Raw genomic sequence first — 17,120 nt, 5'->3', positions numbered from 1 at the left:
CCCGTTGACAGTGCCAAGTGATCGGGGCTGTCACCAGGCACTGGCAGGGGTACGAGCGGCATCTCCAGCTCCAGCAGCAGGTGAGAGCAGGGCTGGTGCTGGCAGCAGGTGCAAATGCTGGGAGGACCACAACGCACGGGAGCAAAGAATTTTCAGTAACCACCAGAGGCTTGCCCTGATGACAGTGACCAGCTCCCTGCCTTGGTCTGGTGCCCCGCTCACCTGCTCCACCATCTGTTTTGCGCATACTCCCTGATGGTCAGTACACGTCATAGCAACCAGTTGTTCGGTTGTTTGGTTGTTCCACCATTCCGTCTATTTGCAATTAGCCTTTTATTATATAGGATTAAAGTTTACTTTCAATATTATTTTTATTTATTTCAGGTGTACAGCATAGTGATTAGGCAATCATACACTTTATGAAGTGCGCCCCCCCCCCAATATTTCCAGTACCCACTTGGCACCATATGTAGTTATCACAATGTTATTGACTATATTGCCTATGCTGAAGTTTACATCCCTGTGACTATTCGGTAACTACCATTTGTACACCTTAATCCCTTCACCTGTTTCACCCAGCCCCCCAACTCCCCTCCAGTGTGTTTTGATATGCCTGACGCCCTGAGTCCTCTGTTTGGCCCTAAAGGAATGGGTGGGAGTAGGAGGAATGGGATGTAAAGGTGTGAGGAGCATTGGGAGTGTGGAAAGGGAACCTCCTTTCCCAAATGTCTGAGAGAGAATTTCTTCTTAGTCTAGAGCAAGAGAACTTGGAATCAGAATTAATTTATTTTGTAGAAATTTATGGAACAATATATCTCAATTTCTTCCACTCTTGGAAAAGTTCATTTCCATTGTGGTTAGCTAAAAAGTTATTCAAGAATAAACATCTTGCTTCCCTAAACTTCATTCTTTTCCTATTCCTTTGGAAATGCTTGGCATTTTATTACGGGCTAGGAGTATAGTTTCTTTGGCTTGAGAAGAGTGGTGAGTAAAGTCTGAGAGGGCAAGGAAGGTACAGAAAAGAAAGGTTTACAAAGGAGACTTAAATGATGTGCCAAAGGATGAGTAAGGAGTAGATAAAGATCATGTGCAATAATGTCTAGAAAAATAGAGCCACTCTTATGAAAATTACTCATTTTTCTATAACAACATATAAAATCAAATGAGAATGGGTTAAGAACCTGTGAAAGTTATCTAACCATGAATGAAGTGATATTGCCTAATCTATATTCCAGTTCCATAGCCAATCTGAAAAAGGAGAAATGAGGCCCTTTGAAGAACAGAACATGATGGCGTCTGTGATACATATTTCATAAAGTGTTTTCTTACAGAGTGTTCCCTTCTGCGCATTCCCAGTGCTGTCTGAGATATATTAGTGAGAGAGATGAGAGGCACACATTTTCTTACTAACGTACCTTTTCATGTTTGGTGCATACACTTTTGGTTCAGTTGACAATCCCAGAACACATCTGCAAGCATTTTCTCATTTGATATTTATGGAAATATTTACTGAAAGTATATGAGTGGAAGTACAACAAGACTCGTGAACTGCTTTCAGAGTCTTTAAGAAGAAAAAGGGAGGGGTAGGAGTAGATGGCTTAACGAGAGAGGAATGAGGTTCCATCCTCTCCTACTGTAAAAACTCCTTCAAGGTATAAATTTGAAACTTTAAAAAAAAAGTTTTATTCTCACCAAGGCATGCATGTTAGCATAGTGACCTAAAAATCCTAAATAAAGACATTTAAATAAGCCAGAGGTTATTTTTTAATGAGCTATGTTAAATTTTTCAACACTATGGGGACAAGTCTATGTCTACATCTCTTCAAAGATGAAACAGATATGGTCAGACCAGTGTGTTCAACAGGTCAGGAACTATAGACTACATGTAAGTCAAGGGTAACAAGACAGCTGAATTCTTCCCAAATATTCTAAGGTAAATGTAGAATATTGCTAACAACGGAAGAATCATGAAAAAAAGATTAATTTTATATAGCATGGCCAGGCAGTGGGGAGGAGACACTACAAAGGGCTCACAGTAGGGCATCATGGGAAGACAGAGTAAGAGAGACTGTCTTTCCATGTTGTTTGTCAATGCCAGGCCTTACAGTCAACATAATGGCAATAACCTAAGGGTTTCTGATCCTCTGTGTCCTGGTCTTCCCTAAAGCACAGTGTGTGGAGTGAGAACACAGGAAGCTCAGTCTGTTACAGGATCTCTGGCAAAAGTATCTAGTTTCCTGCATATAATGAAGAGCTAATTGAAGATTCCCAACCCCACTCTAACCCATATGCCAACTATGTGAGACAGGTGATCAACATCTGGTGCTATTTTCTCTCTACAGAAGTATTTGGAAGAGGATTGGGGAGGGAATTATGTTGGAGAGAATGTGAAGTTTGAGTCAGAAATCGCCCAGATATGCTGTTCAAGCTCCAATCTCCCTTTACTCCATGGGAGTAGAAGTCTTCAGAGTGTTTAGAAACCAGCAGATGTTGAATCTGTGCATGAAGACAGAGCTGAAATCCAACTGGACAGTGGAGGAAGTGAGAGCAGCCAAACCAATTTAAGGGCCTGGGCAGGATCCTACACAACAACCAGCACAGATGGACCCTACATCTAAATGCTTCCAAAGGTGGAGATTTCACCATGCTTCAACCCTGCCCTTCCTTTCACATGCATCTTTCTGTTAAAGGACATAAACAATGTTTCTGCTGTAGAAACACAACACGGAGTTCAAGCAGCACTGACATTTTTTGGATGGTATTTTAGAGAAAATGCTATGATTGACAAAGAGTCTACAACCTGGAGAGTAATTTTGAAGGATAGAAGGATTATTAACTTGTCGGTTTGTTAGCATGTTAGTAATTAGGAGCCATAGTTGAAATTTGGCTGTTTTGAGTTTTAATGACTCTTGTGTAAACCTGTGTCCTGAGCATGCCTGTACATTAAAGATGGGGGGTGTGGCAGGGTGCTTTTCAAAGTGCTGGTATGGTCCACAGCTATTTTAGAAATATACATCATGATAAAGAGGGGAATTGTTTGCTCATAAACCCATAGAGAAGTGATATTCTTGTCCTTGCTCTTTTCCTACTTGACCTTCTCCATCTACTGATTTAGCCTTTGTATAACCACTATTGAAAAATAAGCTTTCCGAGGTTGTCCCTCACTTTGGCAGACAGAACAGGAAGTCAACATTGACATTTTAATCCCCGGGTTTGACAATATGAAAGACAAACGTTGAAGAAGAAAATGGAGGAGGAGGAAGAGGAAGGAAACAGTACAGATCCTGATGTTCACTTCTGCTGCTTGGTGGAGGGAAGTGCCTACAGGTCTCTAAAACTGCAGAGTGCATTTCTGAGCCACCATCCAGGTGTGCACACCCTGGAGGGCTTTTCTTTCAAGTGTCATCAGGCTTTCCTGGTCCTTGGTGAGGCCTGCCTCACAGAGTCATATTCAGAAAGCAAAGACAAACACAGAGCTGGTTTCCTGCATGTTGCTGCCCACATCAAGTCTCGTGGGTCTAAGTCCCTACCTCAAATCCACCATGGGGTGTTCTTTATTAAACTCTGCCTCATGCTGTGGCATCTGATTCTGGGACTCACACTATAGACTGACCAGCCTTCATCAACCACCCATGAGCAGCTCATTTCTGGACCAACGAATTCCTCCTGACTTTCAAGCCCTCAGAATGTTGAACGCGGCCAACATTTCTAATCCCCTGTCTCCAGCTGGACTTGAGAGATGACAAAGCAAGTGTCCCAAAGGCAGGCAGGAGAATTTCATCCTAAGTAATGAGAGGATGGACTATACGATGTAGCCAAACTACTTTTCTCTTTGAAGCAAGACCTTGACCCTGTCTAATACTGTGCCCAACACCCACCTTAAGCCATTCACCTTTGAACATCGTACCACGGCCTGTCCAGCACAGGCACTCTTTTCTTTTCCTGGTGGTACTGTCATCTATTCATCGTACTGACATACCTGCATTAGCTTCAGATTTCATAAGGATTTGAATTTTCAGGAGTGGTTCGTGTTTTATCTTCTAGAGAAGAGATAGATAGCTGGACACACTCATACACATGACTCTTAGGAAAGACAGGTATGAAGACACAAAGAAGGGGCGGAGGAGTGTTAACCAAGGAAGCTCTCAGTGGACCGGAAGGTCAATGCTTCCAAGAAACAGAGCAGTAGACCAGTCACCATGACGATTTCATGCAGCCACCGGGTATCCAGTGAGGGCCTCCGTTATGAGGTCCTAGACACAGAGACTGGGACCAGGGAGGTCAGACAGATGCTCATGGGCACCCCTAGGAGTGAAGTGGTCCATCAGTAAAGCAAAGAACCCATTCTTTTTGACATTTGAAAAAGTCTACAGGCAACAACAACAACAACAACAACAACAACAAAATAGTACCCCGGATCTCTGCATTGCAGGAAGGAAAAGAGAAAAAAAATCAAAACTATTTTTCCTTGAGAGTTGAAGGCTATTTTCTGTACATTTACCTTCAAAATGAAAATCAAGAGAAAATATTCTTCCCTCTGGTAATTCTGCACATTGAAATATTCCTTTGCAGTAAAAAATTGGCCTATTTTATTCTATCAATATGATTAACCTTTCTTTAAACTTGTTCTAGGAGGAAATTCACTTTTTTTCCAACCAGAAATGTTGCTATTTATGCATCTAAAAACTAGTTTTGGTGGAAAGAAATGACTTTTTTTTTTTAAATCTAAAAATAGTTCTGCCACTTAATTTTGAAAAGAACTTCTAAGTTAAGGCAATAGTTTTCTGCTCACTCACAGCACTGGGAATGTGTCCGTCTGCAGCTGGGTTTCATTTCTTACTGTTTTCTTTCTTTTGTCTTTTTTTCTTTGCCATCAGCAAGATCCTGCCTGCAGAGCTCTGGACCAGATCTTTCCCCTGAATCCAGGGGCAAATCACAGATTACTGATTCCAGGAAAACATCATTTCCACGGTAACACAGAGCTCTCTTGTTCAGATAAACCACATCACTACTGGGTCTGTCCTTTCCAGAGAATCAGGTCTATTTCAGTCACAATTCATGTCCAGAACCAACATCCAGGAAAGCATATGGAGCCATATGTCAACCTCTTTCCTCTCTCTACTGGAGGAACCACCTCCAGTCCCATATCTCCCGCTCAGCCCTCCCTTTTCCATCTCCACGCCTTCCTCTAGAAGTAGTATGGGCTCCTGTGTTGTCTTGACCACACAAAAAATCCTGATAACTCTAATGATACCAATAAGATGGTGAGATAATAGGCCGCTTCTTCTGAATTTTAGAAGATAGTAAAGGGAGTAGGGTAAAGCTCAATAAAAAGAAAGGGCTATAATAGTGGCACTTGACAAATTAGTAGAGGGTAGATTTGAGGATAGAATCTTCCAGATACTGCTCAAATCATACCCTGTGGGAAAATATCTTGGGGTGACTAAAAAGATGTGCCACAAAATGAAAGAAAATAAAACGTCTCTACTCAATTTTTCTTTACTGAGAGAAATAAGTCATTTTGGAGATTTCAGTTCTTATCACAGAGTAATAATAGTAGTAGTAGTAGTAGTAGTAATTAACATTTATTAAACACTTACTATGTGCCAGGCACTCTAAAGGCTTTATATGGGTTTATCCTACAGCAACCCCATGAGGTAAGTATTTTCATTTTAACCATTTTACAGTTGAAGGAATGGAGGCACAGAGTGGTTAAGTCACTTGCCCAAGATCACACAGCTAGCAAGTGAGATAAATGTAACCCAAACTCAGTCCAACTCCAGTGCCTGAGCCCTTAACCACAAACTATATGGCCATACACAGATGACCACAGCAGGCACACACAACACAAACCATGCACACAAACACATATTACACTGCTTGATTTGTATCACTACCTTTGTTTTACTTCATTGTTTTTCTTTCTCATATCTTTTGCTCCCACCAAGTCTTCACTGGTACCATTTTCACATTACTTTGATCCAAGAGTTATAAAATTAGGTGATGTGGAATAGGGGGCTGAGGAAGAAGAGAGGAGACATGACCTATTTTGAAAGGCCTTGATCTTTCTATTTGTGTTCCTTAAAATAATTCATTAGTACGGTGATATACTTACTTATATCAGTATATACTTATGTATTTGAATTTTTATGTTTGTGAAGATTATAATATACTATAATAACATTATATAATATATTATATTATTTTGAGTAAATTCACCTGTCTTGAATGCTAGAATGGAACATTTAGAGTTACTACATTGGTATGTAAAACTTTGAACTTATACTCATGAAAATAAAAAAGGCGAAAACATCACGTTTAAAAGAGGGAGCAGAACATCTCCCGAATCAGTGACAGCAGCATCTGCTGAGATACAATAATATGCATATTCTTTGACACTTCCAGTAATCTCCTATCTAAGCACTTACTAAAAGGAAGTCATCCAAAAGGTGGAAAAACTAGACTTGCACATGATTATTATTCATAATGACAAAAAATTGGAAATGACCTAAATGTTATTATAACTTAATGGTTCATTAAGTTACAGTGCATCAACTTGATTGAAGAGTAGGCAGCAATTTCATATCCTTGCCAAAAGATTGTAGAGATATAAAAATGCTCAAAATATAATGATGAGTGAAAAACACTATAATAAAAATTGTTTCTGTGCTTTGAAGGCAATTACGTAAAATTATTTTAATGGATATTGACAGAGACTTCTTACTCTCTTTTTCTTTTGGTCTGTTACAACTTCGATAGGTCAATAAAAATTCTTACGCTTGAATCTATTCCCTTTTATTAAGTTGATTGTGGTGTAACTTAAAATTGCAGGAAATAATGTTATTGATTTAAAAATTTATGTGTGCTTGGGGAAAGTGTAATGTTGGACCAAACAGTATATATGCTGACTATGTCCAGTGACATTTCATATTTATGGTGTGAGGGCAATATTTGTTACCTTTCCATGCCACATAGTTTATGAAGATTAATCAGAAAATTATAAAGTAATATGAAAAATTGCATGAAAAAAATCCTTAGTTATAGAAGACATTAAATATTTATAAAATCTTTACATACTTTTCCCCTTCTTTTACTAGCTTAGGTTCTGTTACTTTTATTTAAATGATTTATGATCTCTGAGCCCTTTGTTGTAATCCGCCTCAAATCCTTTCTGACTGTTGCACAGTATAAATAGGAAAGAAATCATAATAGTGCTTCATGCATACAAAGTAGTAGCCATTCTCTGCATACAAAACTGCAGATAAAATTGAAAAAAAATTACTGCCTTAAGAGGCATTTTCCCACATTTCTGAATGCTTGGCATCATGTAACGTGACTGGCTAAGTGTTATGCATTTGGCGTGATCTACCCCCCTCTCCCCAAATTACTGATACCTTGTTCTTAAATTTCAGCTCACTTAGAAAGACACAGCATTCTATAGTAAACCAGACTCCCACTGGTTTCTGAGAAGGGAACCATCTTTATTTTGCAGATAAAGAAGCTGAAGAAGCCCTGGCTGGTGTGGCTCAGTTGGTTGGGCATTGGCCATTGCACCAAAAGGTTGCTGGTTCCATTCCTGATTCAGGGCACATACGCGGGGGTTGTGGGCTCGATTCCTAGTAGGGGGCATGCAGGGGACAGCTGAACAATCTTTCTCTCTCTGTCTCTCCTTCTCTCTCTAAAAAATAATAAGAAATCTTAAAATAAAATAGAAGAAGCTACAGCACACATACTAGTATCCCAAGAAGCCTGTCTATACTAACAATTAGAGCTTCACTGAAATCATATTGTGTGACAGGCATTGCATAGCGTTTTGCAGGAACTAAGTGATTTAACCTTTACAACAAACCACTGAGGAAGGTACTACTGTCAAATTCCAGTTTACAGGTGAAGAAGCCTCTAAAGAGAGGTTAATACTTTGCCCCATATTTCAAGCTAGGGAGACACATATCTCAAGTTGCTTGTAATATAATGCTTAAAATGTTTTAGAATTATAAAGTGTTTTGTAAATATCATGTAGTTTAGAAACCATAATCTACGGTATATAGAAGGTTAATGGTGATACATCTGAGGCAACAGGCAAAGAGGAAAATGTATGAAACTTACCCACTGTCCTTATAGTCCATGCAAAAATTCCTAAAACATTAAAAGTTGTTTCCTTTTGGGGAAAGTCCTGTCCTTTGACACACAGTATAGTATCCTATGTTTAATTGCATTATATGCAAATCATCTCCTGAATATGTAAAGATTGTTTCTTTGGTATCATTGAATTAACATTCATCTTATTTATCATCAAAATGAAGAAAGGGACATTGATTTCATATCCAATTCTTCCCTCTCTCTTACATCCCAGGTCCAATCTATTTACAGCAACTTCTGTTGATGTATTTTCTAAAACATCTGTGAAATCCATCCCTCATTCCTGCCACAACTGTCAACACCAAGGCCCAAGCCACCATCCTGGCTCATGTAGACTTCTGTGGCTGCTCCTGTTCTCCCTGTTGCCATATTTGCCACAGACACCCCACTCTCCGTCATGCAGGTAAAGGAATAGGAAATGCACATCACAGCAGTGACTCCTTGTTTTAAAAAGCCTCTGATGCTCTGATTTCCACCTCCTTTCTCACTCTGCTCGGGCCATTCTGCTCCTGGATGATGCCTTCTGCACTTGGGTCTTTATGCTTCCTTCCTCATTCCCACCACTCAGAATGCTTTCACCCCAGTCTTGATGGACCAGCCCAAGTAGCACCTCCTCAGAGAGGTCACTTCTCATCTTCCCACCACAAGTAGGACCCTGCTATTATTATTCTCCACCAGCACTCCCATTGATTTCCTCTAAAGTACTAATCACAATCCACGATTATTTGATTTACTCATTTGCTTACTTATTTATCATGTCTCTTCCCAACTAGACTCTCAGCTCTGTGAGGAAAGGGATTGGTGTCTCCCATGCATTGTCATATCTTATCTGACAGGCACTTTGCCTCTCACATGGGAGACAAGAGTCGATGAATGGATCAATAGCAATTTAGTAAAATATTAGCAAGGAAGCAATACATATGTTAAGCGGGATTTGTTAAGCATTTATTTTCATGAAATACCCAAAGTTAAAACATTGACATTCAAAGACTCAAAAAATAAAAGATAGCCTAATGCAGTACTACTTATGTGGCAGGCTCTTTTCTTTTTTTAAAAAATATATATTTTTATTGATTTTAGAGAAGAAGGGAGAGGGAGAGAGAGATTGAAACATCAATGATGTGAGAGAATCATTGATCGGCTGCCTCCTGCATGCCCCCTATGGGGATTGAGCCCACAACCCGGGCATGTGCCCTGACCATAATCAAACCATGACCTCTTGGTTCAGAGGCCGATGCTCAACCACTGAGCGACGCCAGCCAGGCCAGGCTCTTTTCTGAAAGTTCTATATGGATTAATTCATCTGATCCTAACAAGGAGAGTACTATTTGTAATTTCTTTTTTACGGTTAGTCACCAGGCCCAGAAAAGTGAGCAGTCACTTGTTAGTGAGGGGAACATCAAGGCTGCCATCTTTGAAGACAACCACTAACTATGCTGTTTCTCAAGGTCAAACTCTGATGGTATACTATGTTCTGAATTCATTTTATTAAAATGGTCTGATCTAGTATCATTTATAATTCGGTGTTTCCATGGCCAAATGCTAGCAGAGATGTCTGTTTCACTAGGAAGTAAGCCAAAGATTCAGGAAAGAAAGAATAGAGATTATCCACGGGCAGTAGGCCAACAGCTGCTCCAGGCCAGGGGCCGGCCAGCCCCCCTCCAGCACTGGTGTGATTGGCTGAGAGCAGATGTAATGATATTAACGAGGTCACATACTAAATATGCTTTTTCTCCAAAATTCTCATCAAAATCAGAGATGTCATCGGGCTTGGCTTGCTCCATCTCTGGTGCATTGGCAAATCCCTCATCTTAGAAACATGAAAAAAAATAGAACTTTGGGGTTCTTGTTATCAGGCTACCTGCCCACTGTGGATCTAGGAGATTTCTCATATTTATGAATGCTAATATAGGAGAGAAACTCTGGAAGAACAAGGCTCAGAAGCTTAATTTGTACTGCCCATGTAAATCCATGAATACTTAGTATATGCTCACAAATACACAAGGTCAGTCAGAGTCTAGTTCTTGCTCCACTCAATTAAACAATTATACAATTAAACTTTGAGTAGAGACATTGAAAAAAAACTTTCTCAACAGCAAAGTTTGCTCATTTTAGCCTTTCATAAAAATGTTAATGAATAGCTGTATATCATCTATAAAAACAAACAACATCTACAGGATGTGGCAAAAAAGTAATAAATGAGTAAAAAAGGTGTTTCAATTGTATATGTATAATTGATATCTTTTTCCAAATATTTATGTACAGTTATGAGAGTGGGCAGGGAAAAGTGACACATTACTTCCTAAAGCAATTGATTTTAGCTAGTAGCTTTCAATCAGGAACCAGAAACAAAACCTGATTGCCTAATACCAAAAACACCATTTTCTTCTCTTGTTTTTCTTTAAATGTGTTCTTGATTTTCCTCTTAACATAAACATGCTCAGGCACACGTGGGTGTGCATGCACACACACACCTGCAAACACGTACTCACATCTGTATATCTGAAGACACATGAATTTGTGCAAATATTTGCTATGCAGCTGAGATTTTCTGGAATGTGAGAGTAATATGAGAAGTTGAGCTGCAGGATTCCCTGTTCCAGCATTTCTTTTGTCCATGGTTCTTGGTTCATCGGGTTTTGCTTCATGGTAATTTACTGTTCATTCTTCCTGCTGTCATCTATTTTGCACATTGTGAAAAATATTAAGTAGTAGAAAGAAATAGCTTGGATGCCATAAAAAAAGAGCATTTATAATTGTAGCTGTTAGTCATTTTCACAGTTTATTTTTAGTGATATCTTGAGACTATATGAAGTTTTGTTGATGTGCTCCTGACATAGATTTGAACATATGCACTTGGGTTTTACCAAAGAGGAAGGGAGAAAGTGATTGTGAATAAAGATGGGGTTTTCGTTCGGTTTAGAACCTTCATGGCAGGTGACCTTGGGATGTCACCACAAAGTGGGTCAAGTCAGTGTGGACCTAGCTCAGGAACAACACAGAGGCCTCAGACCTCAGCCGGGGGAAGCAGTGTAGATTCTCCTCTGCCTTCCAGAGCGGGTATAGGTTACTAATATTTTATTTCTTTCCCCACTAAGGACAGAGAGGGATATGTAGGTCCAATGCCATACAGAGTACTCTTCGCCTCCTAGCCTGGAGAGCACAGTTCAGAGAAAAAGAAGGCTTAGCCCAGAACTTCCATGATTTTATCTTTGAAACCAAATCCAGCAGATTTAATAGTCCTTGCCTTTAAGATCAAAGGGTACTTATATACTAACTTAAGATCATGATATTTCAAGAGATATAGTGACCTTAAGAATCATATAGCCCACCCTTTTCATTTGACAGTTGAGGAAAATGAAACTCAGAGAGGCTACGTGAACAATCCAAAGTTACAACTTGCTAATGACAATCCTGGAACTCAGACACCCTGACTCTTAGTTCAGGTGCCATCTCTCTCTGTCTCCCAGAGTTCCTGGTCCTTGAACAAAATAGAAATACCCTGAGGGACCCTGCGAATCCAAATTCCACTCAAAATGCAGCTTCATTCAAGTCGGTGATTTGGGTTTCTGCTCAAGATGCATTTGCAGAGGTCAATTTGCTGTGTGTAGGACTGACCACTTACTGACCATTCCGCCTCCCAAAAGACAGCAGCAGGCCTGGCTAACACTGCTTAACCTGAGCTGACTAAACAGGCCCCTAAAGTTCTTATTGCAATGAGTTCCATATTCCATCTAAAAGTAAATGCTTCCAGAATTGTCATGTCAATCCAGGGTTTCCAGGAACTCTCACCAAGCGTGTAACAGTGAATGTTCATTCAAGTAGATTGTCCCAGCAAATGGCAGGATGTTTTGACAATGATAGGAGCTCACTGCAGTCTGCAAGATGTCAATTCAGAAATGTTTTCCATTTTGAGCCTGGGAGCCTGTCATTGTTTTCAGGGAAGACCTAGCATTACAGACATCCATTGAGTCGAAAATTGGCATTTTCCAAAGCATTATCTATAGACCAGCAAGGCACAGATCTCTTTAAAGAGCACATAGGCAATTTCTTTCCTTGCCATTTATTAAATATCTTACATATTTGTGTAGAATCCATCTCTGTGGCAACTATTAAAAAATTCAGTCATTTGGTATTGAATTTCTAAGAATGGTCTTATAAAACCTACCAAATATTTACCTTTGATCGTCAACTCTACCCAACCATAGTTAAGTGCTAGAGTTAACCCAAAGTGTAAGCCTGGGATTGAATTTGCCTGTTAATTCAGGCAAAAGGGAGATTATTTTCCTTTCAGTCTTCTGGGTAATTGACTTAACCCTCCACTGTAATTGAGCCTGGAGACATGGCCAGAGAAGTGTTTCTCCTAGGGTTTTTTCTTTAGTTGTGGATAGGTGTTTATTATACATACATAAAGGAACATAAAACAAGCTTGGGAAAAAAAGGCCTTTTGAGAATAAATCTTATTCAAACTATCAGTTACCTACCATCTCATCACTTAAATTGAAAACTGATCTATTTTCTAGCTGTTAGATGAATTTGCTGCTGCCAGCTAGCTGTCTCATTCTCTCTCTCCTATCAGGGCCTCTGTTTCTATCTGACTTCCCGCTTTTAGCCCATAGCCTTGCACTCCTACTATTGGATAAATGTTCCAAAATTTTCAGTGCACTTCCCTGTGCCCTATTCATAGTTGAGCCTCTGTTAGGTGCTGGGTTGGGTATTTTATTTTAAAGCCAGCTCTTAATTATCTGGATGCCAATTAACCAGGGTTTGGAATGAACTTGACTCTGCTTTTCTCTCCATTTCTTTTCTGCCGCCCGCCTTTTGGCCATGGCACAACTTGTTAGCTCCTTCATGAGGGATGAGGGGCAAGAGTGGGTAGGGATGAAGGCCTGGAGATCCAAATAAGCTCATTCTGTTATTTATTGGCAGCTCTGGCTAAAAGTTTGGTAAAGCAGTGTATTGAAAGCACACAATAAGAGCAAACTTTCTTTATCATGTACATTTCACTTACCCAAGCTCTCTCAGATTCCCATTGCTGGGGTTAAATTGGCAGCTGGCAGAATTGCACTTGGTACCTTACTCAATGGAGGAAAATAAAGTTTCTCTGAATGGGCAGAAGTTTGTTTAATGAGTATCTTTGCTTGGTACTGAATCCTTTCTGATCAACAAGTGCAGGGCAACCAGCCATTGGAAATCAAGCTTCCGAGATGTTGTGAGCTAAGCGGCATGATACTACCTAACAATGGAGTTTGTGTTTTACTTGCATTTCAATTTAGTTCTTAATAAAACAAAAGAAGAAGAAGAGAAAGGATGGAATTGGAGTAAAGATGTTCTTATATTGGACATACAAAAATGCCACGCTAAATTCTTCATTTAGAAAAACCATTATATTATTCTTTTGCCTCAGTTGTGATATAAAAATATAATATCATTGGGCACTAAATTGCATTCTCACAATAAAGGGAGAGGTCATTTTTATCAGCTTCCCATTTTCTGAGGGTAGTTTCAATTATAGATAAAATATAACTGAAATCTTTCTTATTAGATTGGATGGCAACCCTGGATTGCGAAAGACTAGGACAGCTATTCAAACATGGAATGTATGAGGAACTTATTCTGAAATCCCCAATTATATTGTTATTAAGTCATCTAGTAGTTTTTATTTTATTGGTGTCTTAAAGGTCTGAGAATTGTATTTTCCCTTATGTATATCACAGTGTGTCAGCGTGTCTGAGTGTCTTCCCCTCAACTGAGGAAAAGACAAAAGAGAAAAAACACAGAAGATTACATAAATGATAAATTTAGATAAAAAGAGGAATTTCATACCTTTGAGGGGAATGTTAAGCATTAGAATGCATCTTTAAATAAATGTTAGTGCTGTCTTTGAAGACAAAATAATTTCTCACTTACACAGATGACCTAAAGGTGGTTCTGTGAGATGAGAGGATAGTTTGCCGAATAATCCTTAAGAAGGCAGCATTAGTACAGTGGAGAAAATATGGCCAGACAGCACTGGGTTCAAATACTTATTCTGCAACTTACTAGTGGTGTCACCTTGAGCAACAGCCCATAATGTTCACGGGCTTCAATGTTCTCAGCCATGAAATGATGATCATGATAACTCACAGTGGTTTTGTGAAGATTAGATCACTAGAGATCACCATTATCATGGTGGCTATATCATGTGTTTTCAGAATGTAATAGTTGTTTTTATTAGTCCCTTCTAACTTTCTGAAAATAGAGTAGTGCCACAAATTCTAATTTATACCTCTGAATAGCTCCTCTTGAACCCCTCATAAAATAAAGCAGTGAACATCTCCATACCAATGCTCATTATGATAAATCAGGGGTAGACACAAGAAACAGGTGCTAAAACAAATCAATTTTTGCCTAATTCTGGGCTTTTTGATAACTTATAATGCTATACCTCTTTTAATTATTATTTTTAATTTGTCCCATGTATATTTACAAAAAACCTTGAAATAATTTACAATAAAAACTAAACAAAAATATGTAGTATATATTACTATTATAAATGTTCTGATAGAACATTGACATTAAAAAGAGTTTAAAGGACAACGGAAGGAAGGAAGGAAGGAAGGAAGGAAGGAAGGAAGGAAGGAAGGAAGGAAGGAAGGAAGGAGATGGAGAGAGAGAGAGAGAGAGAGGAGAGAAAGAAGAAGAAGAAGAAGAAGAAGAAGAAGAAGAAGAAGAAGAAGAAGAAGAAGAAGAGGAGGAGGAGGAGGAGGAGGAGGAGGAGGAGGAGGAGGAGGAGGAGGAGGAGGAGGAAGAATTAGAAGAGGAGAAGGGGAAGGGGAAGGGGAAGGGGAAGGGGAAGGGGAAGGGGAAGGGGAAGGGGAAGGGGAAGGAGAAGGAGAAGGAGAAGGAGAAGGAGAAGGAGAAGGAGAAGGAGAAGGAGAAGGAGAAGGAGAAGGAGAAGGAGAAGGAGAAGGAGAAGGAGAAGGAGAAGGAGAAGGAGAAGAAGAAGGAGAAGGAGAAAGAGAAGGAGAAGGAGAAGGAGAAGGAGAAAGAGAAGGAGAAAGAGAAAGAGAAGGAGTAGAAGAAAGGAAGAAAGAAGAAAGGAAGGAAGGGAAAAGAAAAGAATAAAGCGAGAAAGAAAAGAGATAATTATGCCAGGAATTAGATATAATTACTGAGTTATTACATTTAGATTTAAGTTTGATAGAGAGTCCTGGCAGTCAAGGCAAAGGGCCCATTTTATTATTAAATTCTCAGAACCTTAATGAACTTAATTCTGTCTTGTCACTCAGGGTGCAATTGTGCAAGGGCTGGTTGCTCCTTCCATGAGTCTTCAATTCATCCATCACCCTCCTTTATCAATATTTCTCCATTCAGGTCTTCATGCTTAATGTGCAATGAATCAAGGGTTTGAGCCCTTGTTCACTATTTTGAATTATCTTGAGAAAATGTGGAAATTACTTATAAGCAGAAGACAAAATCCAACAACTCATGTTCACAAAGTCTGAACTATGTAGAAAAAAAAGTGTTGGTAAACTATAAGAATAATATGACCAAATCCTTCCCTCCTACGTTTACATCTATGGATATAAAGAAAACGCCCTACTTTTGAGGGTGTTAGAAGCATCAGCATGCATCTTTAAGGGAACTGTGGAGTTACCTGTAATACAAAGTAAGTTCTCAAAGACTCTTTGAATGAGTTACATTTGATTCTCTGACGAGTTGGTGACTGGCTGAGGTAAATCTTGAAGAGGTGGTATTTGTACTAACACAGGTAGATGTCCAGGAATTATCCAGATAATTCAGGCTGCATTTGCTGGTCTCAGCTAACTCTATTGCCTGTCACCAGACATAAAATATTTCTTCATAAAAGTTATGGATACAATTTTTTGGTTTCTTGAGAATTTCCAAGTGGCTCATCAAAATTCTACCAACTGCCTATTCTATGCCAGGCACTATGCACTGTGGGAAACTATTTGTATGTTTATTATTGGTATCAAATTAGCCCAGAAGGAATGAGGAGATGCTCTTGAATTAGGGGCTCATCTGATGCAAGCCGAGCCTAGAGGGTGGAGTGCTAGTAGTTGTTCAAGGTGCTGTGGCTGGAAGCTGCTATTTTTTTTAATGCCAGGTAATCTTTTCTGGTTTCCATTTCAAAGATTATCCTTTTCAATATGTAACCTTATTATTTTCACAAAGACTCTCATCATGTTTGACTTCCTAATTCATTTTATCTCTTGTCTCTCCATCTGTTGTACACTCAATTTATTATGCTTGTAGTCTAAAATGCAAGTTATTTATGTAATGTGAATTGGATACTTATAAAAGATAAGCCACAGTGGTCTAAATGTATGCCTATTATTTTGTCCTGTAGAAACGAGCACAGTGTATGTTTCCCACATATTTTAGGTAAGCTCCCAGGATTATTACGATTATGTTGGGTAATTCTTGTGGGTACCTCTCACAATACACACAATGATGCTGAATAAATACTATGTGGTAATGACTTAGTAGTCATTAATACACAAAACTATTGTGTATTAGACAGCATTATTGTAGATTAGCCAATAATATATAAATCTATTTTTCTCTCTGAAATAAGAAAATTTATTACTACTGAATTATTTTACATCATCTTGTATATAAATATCCTATTTTAAATCCTTAAAAAGCAGAATACATGTGCCCCATTTCTTTTCTTCTAACATAAAATTTAATGACCATTGAGAAATACTTAACTTATTTCAAACCGTCTGTGCTTTGAGATTTATCCCATATAGATTTGTCAACATCTCTCACACCAATATGTCTGAAGAAGGGAAGAAGGGAGGGAGGGAGGGAGGGAGGGAGGGAGGGAGGGAGGGAGGGAGGAAGGGAGGAAGGAAGGAAGGAAGGAAGGAAGGAAGGGCATATCTATCCCCAGAAGCTGCCATTTTCATGTCAGGGTCTTTCATTTGCATCTTGCCATGGGTATTAGTAAATGATGCAGAGTAGTGCACCAT

At 39.1% G+C, this 17,120-nt stretch overlaps 1 protein-coding gene across 1 annotated transcript in view; it reads right to left on the bottom strand.

The window, feature by feature from the left end:
* Positions 1–17,120, bottom strand: part of SLC35F1 (solute carrier family 35 member F1) — a 290,664-nt gene that overhangs the window by 129,076 nt on the left and 144,468 nt on the right. The gene's annotated exons all lie outside the window — the stretch shown is intronic.

The sequence above is a fragment of the Cnephaeus nilssonii genome (assembly GCF_951640355.1).
Source record: "Cnephaeus nilssonii genome assembly, chromosome: 9".
In the NCBI taxonomy this organism is placed as follows: Eukaryota; Metazoa; Chordata; class Mammalia; order Chiroptera; family Vespertilionidae; genus Cnephaeus; species Cnephaeus nilssonii.
The sequence above is the reverse complement of the archived record's forward strand: the minus strand, read 5'-3'. Positions and strand labels throughout refer to the sequence as shown.